The following is a 15,227-nucleotide window of genomic DNA, read 5'->3' as shown; positions in this document are numbered from 1 at the left end:
TCTCAAAGCATTAAGACAAGCCGCAATGTTATTTCTATGTGGAACCATCTTCTAACATGGCATCAGTACATGTCTTTGACCAAGATACTACCTTGGCCTATTCCACGGACCAGCATTAACTGTTACAAGTCCCCATTTGCTAGTGGTAACTGTAATTGACGCTGTCTCTGCCAAGACAGGTATCTGTCCAGATATGTGGCTGGCCTCTAAACCCTTCATCTCATACTTTCTTCCTCTCAGGATGGAAGAACCATGCAGGTGTGTGGTACAGAGGTATTGCTGTCCAATACTCATGACAACACACATTTTTTTAAATGAAATTTATTAAATTTACTTATCTATTTTCTTACATCGTTGTTCCTTTGTGGACATTAGTGGACTTCTCCCATCATATATAGCCCCTAAAGCCCCTAGTAGTTCTCCCATCATTATAGCACCTGTGATCCATCTCCACAGTCCCTTGTGCTCTTCCCTCTTTTGTTTTGATCTCTCTTCCTCCCTTCCCCTGCTGTATTCCTCATATCCATGATCATTTTGCAAGTTTTATCTTTTTTTCCTGACCCTTTGTTTTGTTCCTCTATATTCTACATGTAAGTGAAATCATGCAGTATTCATCTTTTTCCTTCTGATTTATTTTGCTTAGCATAATCCCCTCTAGTTTCATCCCTGTTGTCACAAATGGCGTGAATTTCTTTTTTGATCGCTGAGTAGTATTCCACCCATCTGTTCTGGGGAATTTAGGTTGTTTCCATGTCTTGGCTATTGCAAATAGTGCTGCCATACACACAGAAGTGCCATTCTCTTTCTGAATTAGTGTTTCTGTAAATGCACATTTTAAAAGTGGCCACATGAGGGAGGCTGGAGAGCTATGAAGGAGCTGGGTCCTGCATCCATGGTCACTATTGGGCTGCATAATTTCCGAGTGCTTGTGCCTTGTCTGCGTGAGAAGGAGCACATACCCTGCCTCTGAGATTCTTGAGTGCAGGTGACCGAGTGCATAAGCCACAGAAGTAACGTGCAGTTCTGTTTGTCAGCTAGACATGAGAAAGGCCCCAGTGTCTATGATCAAAGCGTTTTCTACTCAAATATATAGGAGAGGCTAGTGGCTACATCTTTGTAACAGAAATGAGCTTAGTAGCACAGATAACCAGCCCTTATCTTTGTAAAAGACCTGTGAGTTAAACTATTCATATGCTATGATTTCCTCTAGACACTGAATTCTTTCATTGATAACATCTCTTGGCACAAAGCTGGTAAAAATATTCCTTACTGGACATTTGAAACTAACTTTCCCTATACCTTGGGGAGCATAAGAGTGAGAGGCACTTTCCTTTTCTTTTTTGTGGCCCACTTTGGCTCACATTCAGAAGGCTCTTTTGCGGGGAGCATCTGGGAAGTCCAGCGAATGCTGCCTATAGCTGCTGAGAGAAAGCAGGAGTAGTGGTATCGTGCACAGAGACGGAGGTTTGAAGTTAGAGTAAGTGTGTGAGTGGGGGCTGTGCAGTGTGAACAACGTCAAAAAACAGCCTTGATTTTCAATTTTCCTCATCTAGAAAATGGGCACAACAATAGCCACCATCCAGAGTTGTTATCATTCTAATCTGGGTACTAGACTTTCCCTCCAGGATGAGTGACCAGTCCTGGGCTGGTTGGTAACTGGTCTGGCATTAACCCTTCAGATGAAGGCGCAGATGAGAGTGCTGGAAAATTGCTGTGGCAGATTGATCTCATTTTGCTTTTGGGAGGATACATTCTAGAAGTCTGGTTGGGCACTAAGAAGTTATTTAGAAAAGTTATTTAACTTCCCTGAACCTTCTTCTATAGGGACAATCAGAACAACTTTAAAGAGTTGTATCAATCAAAGCAGGTGACTCAAGGAAAACATATGGCACTTAGCAGGGGCCCTCTGGGTGGCAACTGTGCCTCACCTTTATAAAGCGTGCACCCACCAGGGCCCTCCCTGGTGGTGTAGCGGGTTAAAGCACAGCTCTAAGAAGCTAAAGCCACTTCAGCATGAGTTCGATTCCTGCCCACCCTGGAGGTGACCACATGGCGTGGCAGACCTCTCCTGACCCGCCCGCTGCTCCCCTCAGCACTGTACTTCATCAATTTGCCTGTTCTGCTCCCCACTCTGTCTCTGGTGAATCCTCTCACTGCCCCTGCACCTCTGGCCTGTACCCCAGTTCTGTATGCATAAATAAAATCTTAAATTAAAAAAAAAAAAGCTCACCAAGTGCCTGGAAAGTACCTATCTGTATTATAGTTGTGGATCCTCATAGCACACTGTGAGGGAACACTGCTACTATGTACATTTTACCAATGAAGACACTGAAGCAGAGAGATGCAGCAAAGAACTTTTAAAGTCAGAGTTTGCACTTGAGCACCCTGACCCGAGTTCGCACTCTTCTCCACTGCTGAACTGCCTCCTCAATTTAGAAATTGTGATTAAAAGCAGCTGATGTGGGTGTCACCTAGGCATGCCTGGGTGTGCCCTGGTATTTGGACAGCGTCGACTTCCACAGGCAAGTCCCAGGGGATTCAGTCTTGTGTCATTCCCCTCCCATTTCCTCCTGGCAGTCCTCACAAGTGGCAAAATGAACACTTTGTTCTTCTTCTCTTCTTGGGAAAAAGAACTGGGATGGGCCATTAGAAAGGCATCACAATAGCAGAAAAAAGTCCAAGAAGGTGGGGCCACTAGGGTGGCTATAAAAATATATATACAATCCCAGCAGGACTCCTAACTTGAGCCTGGGGGAGACAGTCTAATGCCCGGTGGATTAGACTTCTCCAGGCATCTCACTGTTTCTCTTGCTCATGGATCCCAGTTTACCTGAAGTCTCTGAAAGTTGCAATCAGATGGTGTGTTGTAAGAGTTACTCTCTATCGATGCCAAACTTCTTTGTTAGTCTTTAAGTTCCAAGAATTTGATTTTTATAGTTTAACAACTTAATTTCCTTCTCAAAGATGAGAGGTGACCTCATTGTTATTGAAGGACTTGAAGACAGCTTTTTACATTTTTTTTTTTAGTAGATTAACCATTCCACTGGCTACTGCACAGAAATTAGATGGAAAAAAGAAACAATGTAGTCTTTTCCACCATCCATAGTGAATTGAATTCTCTCTCTTTTTAAAAGAACAGTATAATACAAATAGAAAGTATATAGAAAACATGAATTAGGAATTCTACAAAATATCATAATTTGCTCTTTTGTGGATTTTGCTTTCTTGCACTTTTATTCAGGTCTTCAGTGTGGATAGATATTAGATTTTAAAAATTACTCTCTTGGAGAGGGTATAATGTATAATGTATGATCTTGATTTAACTTGTTCCCTAAGCTAATTCCTTTTTCTTTTGATCAAAGGCTTTGAACCATTCTATGCAAAGTTTTATACTTGCCTTCAACTGCAACTAAACTCGGTCAGAATGGCTATCCTCTTTGTTAGAAAGCATGAAGTAGTCTTGGCATGCCATGTTTGTTGCTGACCCTCTCATTCTGTTCTAATGCAAAACTTCAAGGGAAGTTTTCATGTGTCCTAAAATCTTTTCTTTTAAAAATTGCTTTGGAAGTTTCGTGCACTCTTAGAAAAGTTGGCCTCTACCATTCCTTAGAAAACCACTTCTATACATTGTTTTCCAAAAGTAGAACGGTCACATCACCATGACTGCGTTGGTGCAGGACTATTTCTTCCTTGTCTTTCCGCATTATCAGCCATGTGTGATGTGCAATAGGGAGGTGTTTTTCAAAGGCTAATAATTAAAGGACGTCTCATTCAAAACAAAAATGAGGCCATTCACATTGTAAACAAAATGTAATGTGTAATGATTTTCCCTGAAGAGTCAAGTCAAACGGACAGTCACTAGAGCATCAAGATGATAGAAACAACAAAATAGTTGTAAATAGCACAGTAAAAACTCTGACGCTGAAGTCATTTCATTTAAGCAGGTTTCAACTCCTTTTCCCAAAGGCTCTGCTACAATTCTGAGACCCCAAAATAATTTTTAAGCTTCTCTGCTCACCAGCTCCAGAATCAAGAACTTCTCTGGGTAGGAGTGCTATAAAAGGGCATCTATCATATATGTATTAAATCTGACACCGAAAGTCTTAGAAAGTCCCACCACAACCTACCTTTTAAGCAGACCAACTGAACGAAGAACAACAACCCAGACCAATACTCACCAGCTCAGAAGGGTCCATAACTACAGAAACAAATTACCAGCTACTTTCACTTTGTTCTGTATTTTGACACTGATGCTTCAACCGCACAGCCTGTCACAGTCAGAACAAAACAGCAAAGACCCAAAAGGACCACCTCTATTTCATTTTTGCCTTTTTCTTTTCCTCCCCACCTCCCCAGGTATTCCTTTAAGTCTTCCCTTGGGTCCCCAAGTCCACTATTGTGAGTGGAACAAGAGGCAAGTGAGTGAAAATCATTTTACCTGAGCACTGACTGGGAGGTGACACAGGCAGTCCCACGAGCAGCAACTGTTGCTTTCATTTCGCTGTGGCTGGGACTGGTCATCCCATTAATAATGCTCTTATGACCGCCCACTGGAAAAAATGTCACTAGCCCGGCTCTTCCCCCAGAGACGTTTCAAGTAAGCAATGAACTTGGGCAGATTAGCCCCTTGGAATGTGCTGCTGTGGGATTAGCCTCACTAAGAATCCCTTGGACATTCCCTCGCAGCTCTCAAACACTGCTTGATTTGAACATCTAATCTGACGCCAGAAGAAAAACAAATCCCCGGAGAGATCGGATTTAACTGGCACAAGTCCTGACAGGTTCTCCCCCCCTCTTCTTTTTCCATTTTCAGAAAGAAGGCTTGTGAAAGTGTGATAAGGTGTTCTGAGTTCTGCAAAGTTCAGCTTTGGAAAGCAAATCCTTCTAAAGAAACAGTGTATTAATGCTCCCAGTGGTTGGAACACACAGGGGCATTGTTCATCCCTCCCCGAAGAATGGAATGATAGCATTGCTTTAAAGAGGAACTGCTAGAAACTCTGGCTGTTTCAAAAGGATAGCCTGGCCCCTGAACACGAGCCCAAGGAGAAGCAAGCTGAAATGTGCCAGTGATCTTCCACAACTTCTAAAGTGTCAAGAAATAACAAATTCTTGACTGACCACACTTTCCATTCGGTAGCCCCCTCCACCAGCTGCACATGTGTGATCAAAAATTTACACTCCCCAATTTCCCTCTTTAAAAAAAAAAAAAAAAAGACACTGTTCTGTGTTTTTCTGGGTGACCCAACTGAGAAGAGCTGTCTCTTTCAAAAATCATCCAAGACCCAATTCCTCAGATAATGTTTGTTCTTCACTAAAAGTAAACTAAATTGAGAGAGAAAAGGCTCATTTTTCAAGACACAAACGCTTTTTTAGAACGTGAATATGTAAACACTTAGTCTTCAAAGACTCCTGCCTCTTCCTGCAAATCACTGAGAGGTGCTGGGGTTGATCAACCCATGGGCAATATATCCACAAAGGTTGCTTTGACCCTCATTTTTCCATCATCTCTCCTGGTGCCTAGTATGTGTCATCTGGACATTCCCTGGGAGTCACAGTGTGAAGTGACTTATGTCAAACTTGGATTAGACAACCCTTATCTCCTCTTTTCCTCTCTGCTATCTCCAAGAAGGAAGGATCTCCTTTAAACTACCACATCTTGTGGTCTCTCACTTAAGTAAGGTTTCCCCAGACACACAAGGCACAATAAACTGCTGGGTGGTTTCCACCTTTGGACTGAGGAAACATGGCAAGCAAGACCCGAGTGGAACATTGCACTAAGATTTGGCATTAACACACCATGGAGAAATCCCTTCATCTGTCTTTAGCAGCTGGCCACAGAACAGAAAAGAGTGATGGGCTTCCTTCTATGCAGCTGTAACTTTTCTAAGCATGACTTCCAAGGGGATATCAGGGATGTGAGCACACAAAGATGTTCACTGTGGCATTAATTATAATACAGAACAATGGCAAACAAGAGTCCATACACAGGAAGCTAATTAAGCTGGTGCATGCTGTTTGATGATCAAGTTTCAAAAGACTATTCGATTACATAGTGACCTGAAAGCTTCACGCTGCTATGTGAGAAAAGCAGGATGTGAAATGTAAGAATTGTGTATTTAAATATAGAGATGATAAGATAAATGTAGAGATGATAAGGTGGGGTATACTGAAGTGGAACTGACTTATTGTTATTCTTTGTGATTTTTATATATTTCAAAGTTGTCTTCTGTGGCCATATATCTGCATTCAGAAACATGTTTTGTGTGGCCACAGATTTCCCGATACTCTTTTTTTTTTTTTTTAAAGATTTATTTATTTGTGCATACAGAACTGGGGTACAGGCCAGAGGCTCAGGGGCGGTGAGAGGCTTCACCAGAGACAGAGCGGGGAATAGAACAGGCAGATCGAGGAAGTACACTGCTGAGGGGAGCAGCGGGCGGGCCAGGAGAGGTCTGCCGCGCCATGTGGTCACCTCCGGGGCAGGCGGGGATCGAACTCATGCGGAGGCGGCCTCAGCTTCTCAATGCTGTGCTTTAACCCGCTGCGCCACCAGGGAGGGCCCCGATACTCTTTTTTTTTGAAACTCTTAGGTTCTGCCCTATAGAAACAGGAAGTGTTTGGAGAAGGACTATTCAAATATGTTAGTTAAGATGGCTTCAGTTAAGAGAAAGAGCTGAATGGCAACTGTTTGGAAATGTAAGTTCTATACTGAACAGGATGAGTTCTCCAGGGTTCAAAGGAAAGAAGTGGGGGAGAAAAGGGAAAAAAGAAAAAAGAGAAGAGAAAGCAGTGGAGGAAGAGAATAGTACAATGTCTGTGAGACTAAATAGATGGGCTATAGATCATTTTTCCAAATAAAAGCTAGCCACCAGCACTACAAGCGTTTTGTTTAAGTGAAAGGGGAGACCACAGGGAGTGTCAGCACTGCAGTGGTTTCCTACCAGGTTGCAGATGATCTTCAGGACTTTTGATTTGAGGAGGTAATTAGTTCTGAAGAGACTTGTAGCTCTCGGCCACACTGTCCATATGGATGTTTTCAAAATCATTTGCATCACCCAACAATGTAGCTCCCGACAGGATCTATTACTAGCCTGTTTCAGAGGTAGTTTAGAGAGGATATAATTTGAATACCTACAAGAGGAAACCATAAGTGTAATATGAACCGTGGTTTTCCTCTCCCTTCTTTATGTAGGGGTAGATTACTTTACACTCCCAAGTCATCATTAAAGACAAATCACACGTCAAATATACTATAAAGTTTTCACTGGTGCATTGCTCAATTTTAATACATGTACATGACTTTCTACAAGTAGTAATTACACCTTGACATGGGAAATGCATCTTTCATCATTATAAAGATGTCCCAAGCATTTATTTTTGCTGTTAATATCCACATTTGATAACAAAAAGAGCATGATACAGAGTTGGTTTCAGCCAACATTTTCTACAAAGGGCCAGAGAGTAAATAATTTAGGCTTCCAGGGGGATGCCATTGCCAGTCTCCATTGCCACCATCAACTATGCTGTGGCAGCACTCAGGCTGCAGAGGCAAAGTGATCCCAGTAAAACAGGGGAAGAGGCTGGGATGAACTAGAATTGGTGTGTACTGGTCAACCCCTGGCCTAAAAAAGGAGGCTGTGTCTGACATGGGGAGGGAATATTGGTCCTAAGAACCAAGTTTTCATGCTCCCATCATTACTAATGCCTGTTTGCTCAAGGACATCAGGCAAGTTCTCTCCCAGGGGCCTTTGCTCCCACTGTTCCCTCTACTTGCACACCCCATTCTCAGCTGTCCCAGCACCGGGCTCTTCAACACACTGGACAACTGAAGCAACTTCCTCAGCCCACCAACCTATCCAAGGCCCACTCAGGCCACTCTCTATTCCTTTACTCTTCCATCTTAGTCCTTCTTTATCTGGTATCATGTTTGTATATGTTTGTTTTTGTCTGTGTCCATCACTAGTATGTAAGTCCTTGAGGGCAGTGGTTTTGTTTTGTTACTGCTGTCACCCAGCACCTAAAAGTGTGTTTGGCTCATGGTAGTAACAGGGAACTCAGGCACATCATTTGATTTACTTGCACAGCAATTCAGGATGGTAATATGATGGCATCAGATGGACCCATATTCCCTAACAGGGAATTTCCGGGTGACATGAGAGGGCCATTTTTTTAATAGATGGATTTATATTAATATTTACTATGCAAGCAGTGGCTAAACCCACAATTTAACAAACATTTCTCCCTGCGGAAATACATTGTCCTGTTTGGATTTGTGGGAAAAGTACATCAAAAATGTTAAATTCACTTAAGTAGAAATGATTTGTAGAAAAGAGAAAAATCACGATGGCATCATAAAAGTAGCAAAAGTGTGGAGAACACAGGACCAGTCCCTCTTAAATATCCCTTAGGTTTCTTGTTTTTGTTCTAATGCATGGAAATAAATGCATCATAATCTCCAACTTTCCAAGTTTCCTTGGCCTATAAATTAAATGGCAGAGGACCATAAGCAAGATGGCTATCTCCAGAGCACACTACCAGCCATAAACTCTTCCTGAAACAGTTTCTCAGGCCTTGGCCAGGTCGATAGCCTTTAGAAGTTTCTCATCCTCAGCTCAATCAGGTCATTTCTGGAGTTAAAGCCTTCAGAATCTAGCTCTGCAGTTATCTTTCTTTAATTTTCCTCCAAACCTCCTAGTATATTTTGTACCACTAAATTATTGACTGGTCCCCACATGTACCAAGTTTTATACTTCGCCACCTTTGAATATGCTTATCTGTTTTCCTGAAATGCTAGAGTCTTCTGTACGTAGTCAATGTCTCCTCGCCCTTCCAAATTCTGCACAAAACACTGTGTTCTCTGAAAGGCTTGGTTGGTTGCTGTCAGACAGAATAATTCACCCCAACTGCTGTCCCACACTCATATCTTATTCATATTTCCACGGGAGGGGTTGGGTGGGTCATGCAATATTATAAATATTTTCATTTCAAGATTTATCTATTGTCAATTTTCACCTGCAAACACATAGTACTCTAGGTCTGTTATGGCAAACCTAGTTTCCCAGCCTTACCTACAACATGTCCCTCTTCCTTCCAATTTTATCAGTTTCTATGGGAATATCACGTCCTTATCTCTATCCTCTTTGGGGAATAATTTTTTGTGGACTGAAAATTATTTGTCACAAAATTTACTTTAAAACCTCTAAACTTAAGTCATATATACCTTAACATGCAGTTGGGGTACATTTTTTTTGTATGCATTTTTTTTTATTTTATTTATTACAAAGTTTATTTTTACATCATTTTGCACATTTTTTTTTCCATCTCGATTGTAATCCCTGCGGGTTTCCCATCACCAAATCACCCCTGTGCCACCACCATAGTCCCGTGCATTTCCCTGGGGGGTACATTTTTATCATCAAATTGGGAAAAGAGTAAAAAATTAAGCTTTTCATTTAGAAATGAAACATCTTTTTCTCCCAGGGTCATGATGTTTAAATTATACTTAAATATATTCAGAATTTTTTATGTAGAATATGAATACTTAAAGAATGTTATTCTCAAAGACATTAATAAGTGGCTTAAAATACATTTTCATGTTTCTTTGCCAAGTTGTTTCTTCATTTTGAAGCAATTAATTATTTAAATAATGAATTGCGTTTTGAAGTATTCTACAGTTCACACAGAATGCTTTCACATAGAATATTACATGCAATATTTCACAATACATGCAATATTCACAATAACTCTAAATAGGTAGGAAAACAAGATTTCATGATACAATAAAATCTTGGGCTTACAAGGATTATGCATCAGCCAAAGTTTTTATTAATCAGCCATTTGTTTAGGCCCAAAGCTCTTGTGTATTCAGAAAACCTGCATCTCTTACACCCTGTGCCAGATTTTAGGAATGCTAAGTGAACTTTTTGACTTTGTTGTGCAACATGTACATTTTAATATTAATAAAAATAAACACTTTTATTTTTTAAGATTTATTTATTTGTGCATACAGAACTGGGTTACAAGCCAGAGGTGCAGGGGTGATGAGAGGCTTCACCAGAGAGAGAACAGATCAAAATACACTGCTAACGGGAGCAACAGGTGGATCAGGAGAGGTCTGCTGTGCCATATAGATCACCACCGGGGCAGGCGGGGATCAAACTCACACAGAAGTGGCTTTAGCTTCTTAGTGCTGTGCTTTAACCCGCTGCACCACCAGAGAGGGCCAAAAACACACACATTTTTTTTAAGCCTCAAACGTTACTAAAATAATTAAAGATAAAGGTATCTGTTTCAAAGGTATCCTTTTTATGGTCGAGTGCTAACTCTCTTCTATTACAGTATCTGGTTTCACATCTGGTGATGTGAAAACTTAAAAGCCTCCTGCACACATTTAGAAACTTACTGACTTATCAACTAAAATCCAAACTACAATAGCCCTAACTGGTGTCCGTTTTTAAAAATTAGTCATATTGGGCCCTGTCCTGTGGTGCAACCGGTTACAACACAGCACTATGAAGCTAGCTTCAGCATGAGTTTGATCCCTGGCCAGGGAGGTGACCCACATGGCATGGCAGATCTCTGTTGCCTCACCCACTGCTCCCCTCAGCAGTGCATTTCGTCAATATGTTCTGCTCCCCACTCTGTCTCTGGTGAATCCTCTCACCACCCCTGCACCTCTGGCCTGTACCCCAGTTCTGTATGCATAAATCAATAAATCTCTAAAAAGAAATCAGTCATTTGACAAACTTTACCCATAGAAAGAGGAAATAAAAGAGCATATTATGGCTGACAAAACTGTGAAACTGACGCTCGATCTCTCTTCAAGAGCCAGGAACTTTAAAACAATTGATCATTTGTTAGAAAGCAGTATCAGTGAGCTGTTGTCAGCACCCTACTAGTGACTTGGAGGGTATTTATTTTATTCACGGAAGCTGCGACCATGGGAAACACAACTTTATTTTCTGTCGAGTAAATGTAGAGCTGGAGCTGTGCAATATCATTCTGCAATAGCCCTCACAGCTCTTTCCTATACCATCCTGAGTGTCACAAGCCAAAGGTGTGCTGAGTTGTGAAACCGGGAATATTTTAGTGTGGAATTTATGTGACAAATAATATTATTGATTTCAACTTCTATTTTGTTTGCTGTTTTTGCTCTGGAAGGAGAAAACTTTGAGAACAGCAGAGCATGAGGCTGGATAAAGGGCTGGACTTATCTTTGAAGTATAATCTTTGTATAAAGATTAACTACTGAGAAAATTACAATGTCTCTGTCTCTTTTTCTCTCTCTAGAGCCAGATATACATTTTTTACTTTTATTATTCTTAGTTTCTTTATCATCAGTTCTAACTACCTTAATGTATTCTGGGAAGAGATCAATTTATTCTACAGGTGATTTCAATTTTAAGTTCAAATTTCTTATTATCACAAGCTTCAGGGATTTGATTGTGGGATTTCATTTCTAAAATCCTGATATTCTTTATCTGGTTAAAGCAGTAGTAAGGCTGAGTCTGGTTGACACATAACTGATTAGGGGTCCCAGACATGAATCCCAGCTATGTCTTGTTGACAACTAGGCAGGGGACCTTGGGAAGTAACTTAATCTTGGTGATCTTCAAGGTCAACCCCAATTCTTAGAATCAAGGATTCTGAGAATGAGATCTGACAGCTTTGTTGCTAGTGCCTTATTAGTATGAATGCTTGCTAGTCCCTAGTAAGTAGGTATGGAAGCATTTTGCAAATAACACTGAAAATTAAAATTTTGTTTTTACAAATAAACAGACCCATTATTCTTTTATAATTAAACAAAAATGTAATAGGACACGGGGTTTTTGTCAAACTAAGTACAAAGTATATAAAGAGATTTGAATTGATAAATAATCCCTGAAAGAATTCTCTCCAGACTCCAACCATTCTTAAGAATGCCTCATGTTAGCCATCTGGCACACATGGAAGATTCTAATTATGTTTCAATAAGACTTCAAGTATTAGTAAGACATCATTAGCGTAATTAACAGTATCATTGAGAGTTTTCACAATTTTTGGTGTCCTCTTGCCCTTACCCTCCACCAATTGATAAATCTAGTCTAGATGATGATTCAGGACAGAAAACACAGTCTTTCTGACCTTTGCAAGTTGTTGTTTTTTATTTTTTTAACCTAACAATCAAGAATTATTTAACTGAAGAGACTGAGAATTAATCTTTGTTTGTTTGTTTTAATCTTCAGAAGCAAGTTATAAGCAGGTAATTTCAGAGATGGAATTGTAAAGTCATTCCTTGTACTCTCTGGGAAAGAAAAATTATTAGGTATTAAGTTAATGCTGCATAAATGCATTTCCATCTAATAGCAATCTCTGTCAAATTACTAGATGACTAGGTAGAAAATAAAGTCATCCAGAAAAATTCAGTCTGTGGTTATGTTGTACTAATGTGACAGCTTTAAGGTTGTTCAAGGTTATCAGGCCTAGCTTCAAAATATCATCCACATCTTTTCTTACAGGCTCACTACCAAAGTCTGCATCGTTTTGATTTATTCTTACCTTCGTATGTTAATGTAAAATCTCTCTGGGGGATTTTAAGTCCTGGGAGATACTAGTAATAGATTTGATTTCTCTAATTATATTAAGTTTAGTGTGCATAAAAATAAGCACATTTTCATAAGTAGGTTATAAAAATGATAGTAGGTAATGCAGAAATATATAGCTAGTCTTTAATTTGTGCTCCCTTGGATAGTAAGATGTTTTTTTTTTTTTTCCCCTCTTGTATGTTTTCTAGTTACCTCATCCTCACCTAAAGAAAAATTCTAAAGAAAAATTAATTGCTGATAGCAAAATTCATCTTAAAGAAGTTAGGCTAACGATGCTATGTATTTTTTTCTTAATCTTTATTAAATGTATGTAGAATTCACACTTACATTTTTATGTTTAATATTAGAAAGACCAACTCAAAAATTATTAAAGACCTAGACATTAGACCTGAAACCATAAAATATAGAGAAGAAAATAATGGTGAAACACTACATCACATACCCCCCAGTAACATCTTTAAAGATACATCACCAAAAGGAAGGATAGTGAAAGAAAAGATAAGCACCTGGGATTTCGTCAAACTGAAGTGCAAAAAATGAAACAAAACAAAAAAACTGTACAGCAAAAAAGACACTGCAAAAACAGACAACACACTGGCTGTGAGAAAATTTTCGTACATAATATGAATGATAAAGGACTGACCACAAAGTTATACAAAGAACTGACAAAACTCAACAAATCTAAAGTGAACAACCCCACCAAAAAATGGGCAGAAGAACTACAAAGAAAATTCTCCAAAGGGGAAAGAGAAACTTTTCCAACCGGCATATGAAAAAATATTCAGCATCACTTGTAATAAGAGAGATGCAAATCAAAACCACAATGAGATACCACTTCACACCAGAGAGAATGGCACATACTAAAGAAACAAGTAATAATAAATGTTGGTGAGGGTGTGGAGAAAAAGGAACTCTCCTGCACTGCTGGTGGGAATGCAAACTGGCGCAACCACTATGGAAAGCTGTGTGGAGGTTTCTCAAACTGCTAAAAATGGAGCTGCCATATGATCCAGCATTTCCACTCCTAGGTATCTAACCCAAAGGGCACAATAATGATCTTATTTTAAAAAGTAGGTTGGTTGGCTTCCTAATTACCCCATTTCCCAGTTTAACCAGCAACAAGATTTTCCCCCTTAATTTATACTTTATTCTTAGGGCAGTTTTAGGTTTAAGGAGAACTTGAACAGAAGAAGTAGTCTTAAATACCTTCTCCCCACCTCTCCGTCTTCCCACTGTCTCCATATTATCTAACAGCTTGCAGGTGGTACTACAATTGTCCAACTATTACTGATACATTGTCATTAAAATCTGTAGCTTACATTAGGGTTCACTTTTTCTTTGTACATTTCTATGAGTTTTTCTAAAGGTATATTCAGCATTGCAGTATACATGGTAATTTGTATTATACATGGTAATTTGACTAATAATCTAAAATGATGAAATAGCTCATGGAATGCCCTCTCCTTCACCCTAAAATAATTCAATGAATTCCTGTTATTTCTAGAATACAATCTCTATTCCTTGGTAGGTCTTGCAGGCCTTGCATAGTAACACCCCAGTTCTAGTCTCCAAACTTTCTATGCCCTCCCCTGCCAAAGCAACTCAGCATGTCCAGTCATACCAACCTTCTTTCAGAACTGTAGCACTTCCAAATGAGCAGTGAGAAAAGTAAAAAGGCCATGAAATAAGGTAGTCATTAATTTGAGTGTTACTGTCTGAGAAGACACAAACAAATGATATTTATGTCTAGGGTGGAAGGAGTGATGGATGATTTGGTATTTCAAATGTCATTTTTCTAAAATAGTAATTTTAGAACCATCTCCACCTGGGGAATTGAGTTTCCCACAGATTTGTTTTACCTGATAATGGGATTTATTTTAAAGTTTCTGTGTGGCATAGGAGGGTTAAGTGTGATATCTACTTTGGAAGTACAGTTTTGAGAATGTAGACTGTCCAGTCCTCTGGAAAACAGTGTGGAAATTTCTCAAAATATAAAAACAGAACACTATGTGATAAAACAATTCCACTCCTAGGTATCTACCTGACAAATACAAAAGTACTAATTCAAAGGGATAGATACACTTTTATGTTCAGTGCATCACTACTTACAATAGCCAAGTTATAGAAACAACCCATAATGCCAAGAACAGATGAGCGGATTAAGAAGATCAGTAGAATACACAATGGAATACTACTCAGCTATAAAAGAAGGTAATCTTGTCATTTAAAACAACATGGATAATAACCGGAGGGGTTTATGTGAAGTGAAGTAAGTCAGGAGGAAGACAAATATTGGATGGCTTCCCTTGTCTATGAAATATAGCATAAACAATGAGTTAGACGAAACCAAAATCATAACAAAGTCTAAAAAATTGACTATGAAAACTGAAGCTACAAGACAGGGAAAGGAAGACAGAAACACGGGGGGAGGGAGTAAAATGGATTATGGTGGAGGACTATGGGTGCCTTGGTGGTGGTATCATCTGAGGAGGTGTGAGCATCTGCTTCTGAATTACATACAGTCTTGCAAACCAATGTTACCCTAATAAAACACTAACAGCAAAAACATTAGCCAAAATATTGACACTGCATGGCACACCAAGTATGTGTGCAGCTTTGCACACACACACAGGTGCGTGTCTA

At 39.6% G+C, this 15,227-nt stretch overlaps 1 protein-coding gene across 8 annotated transcripts in view; it reads right to left on the bottom strand.

The window, feature by feature from the left end:
• The window catches only part of TRPM3 (transient receptor potential cation channel, subfamily M, member 3), a 466,950-nt gene that overhangs the window by 252,934 nt on the left and 198,789 nt on the right, over window positions 1-15,227 (bottom strand). The gene's annotated exons all lie outside the window — the stretch shown is intronic.

The sequence above is a fragment of the Condylura cristata genome, unplaced genomic scaffold (assembly GCF_000260355.1).
Source record: "Condylura cristata isolate star-nosed mole 26May11 unplaced genomic scaffold, ConCri1.0 scaffold00006, whole genome shotgun sequence".
NCBI classification, from domain to species: domain Eukaryota; kingdom Metazoa; phylum Chordata; class Mammalia; order Eulipotyphla; family Talpidae; genus Condylura; species Condylura cristata.
Note: the sequence above shows the minus strand (reverse complement) of the source record. Positions and strands in the feature narration are given on the sequence as shown.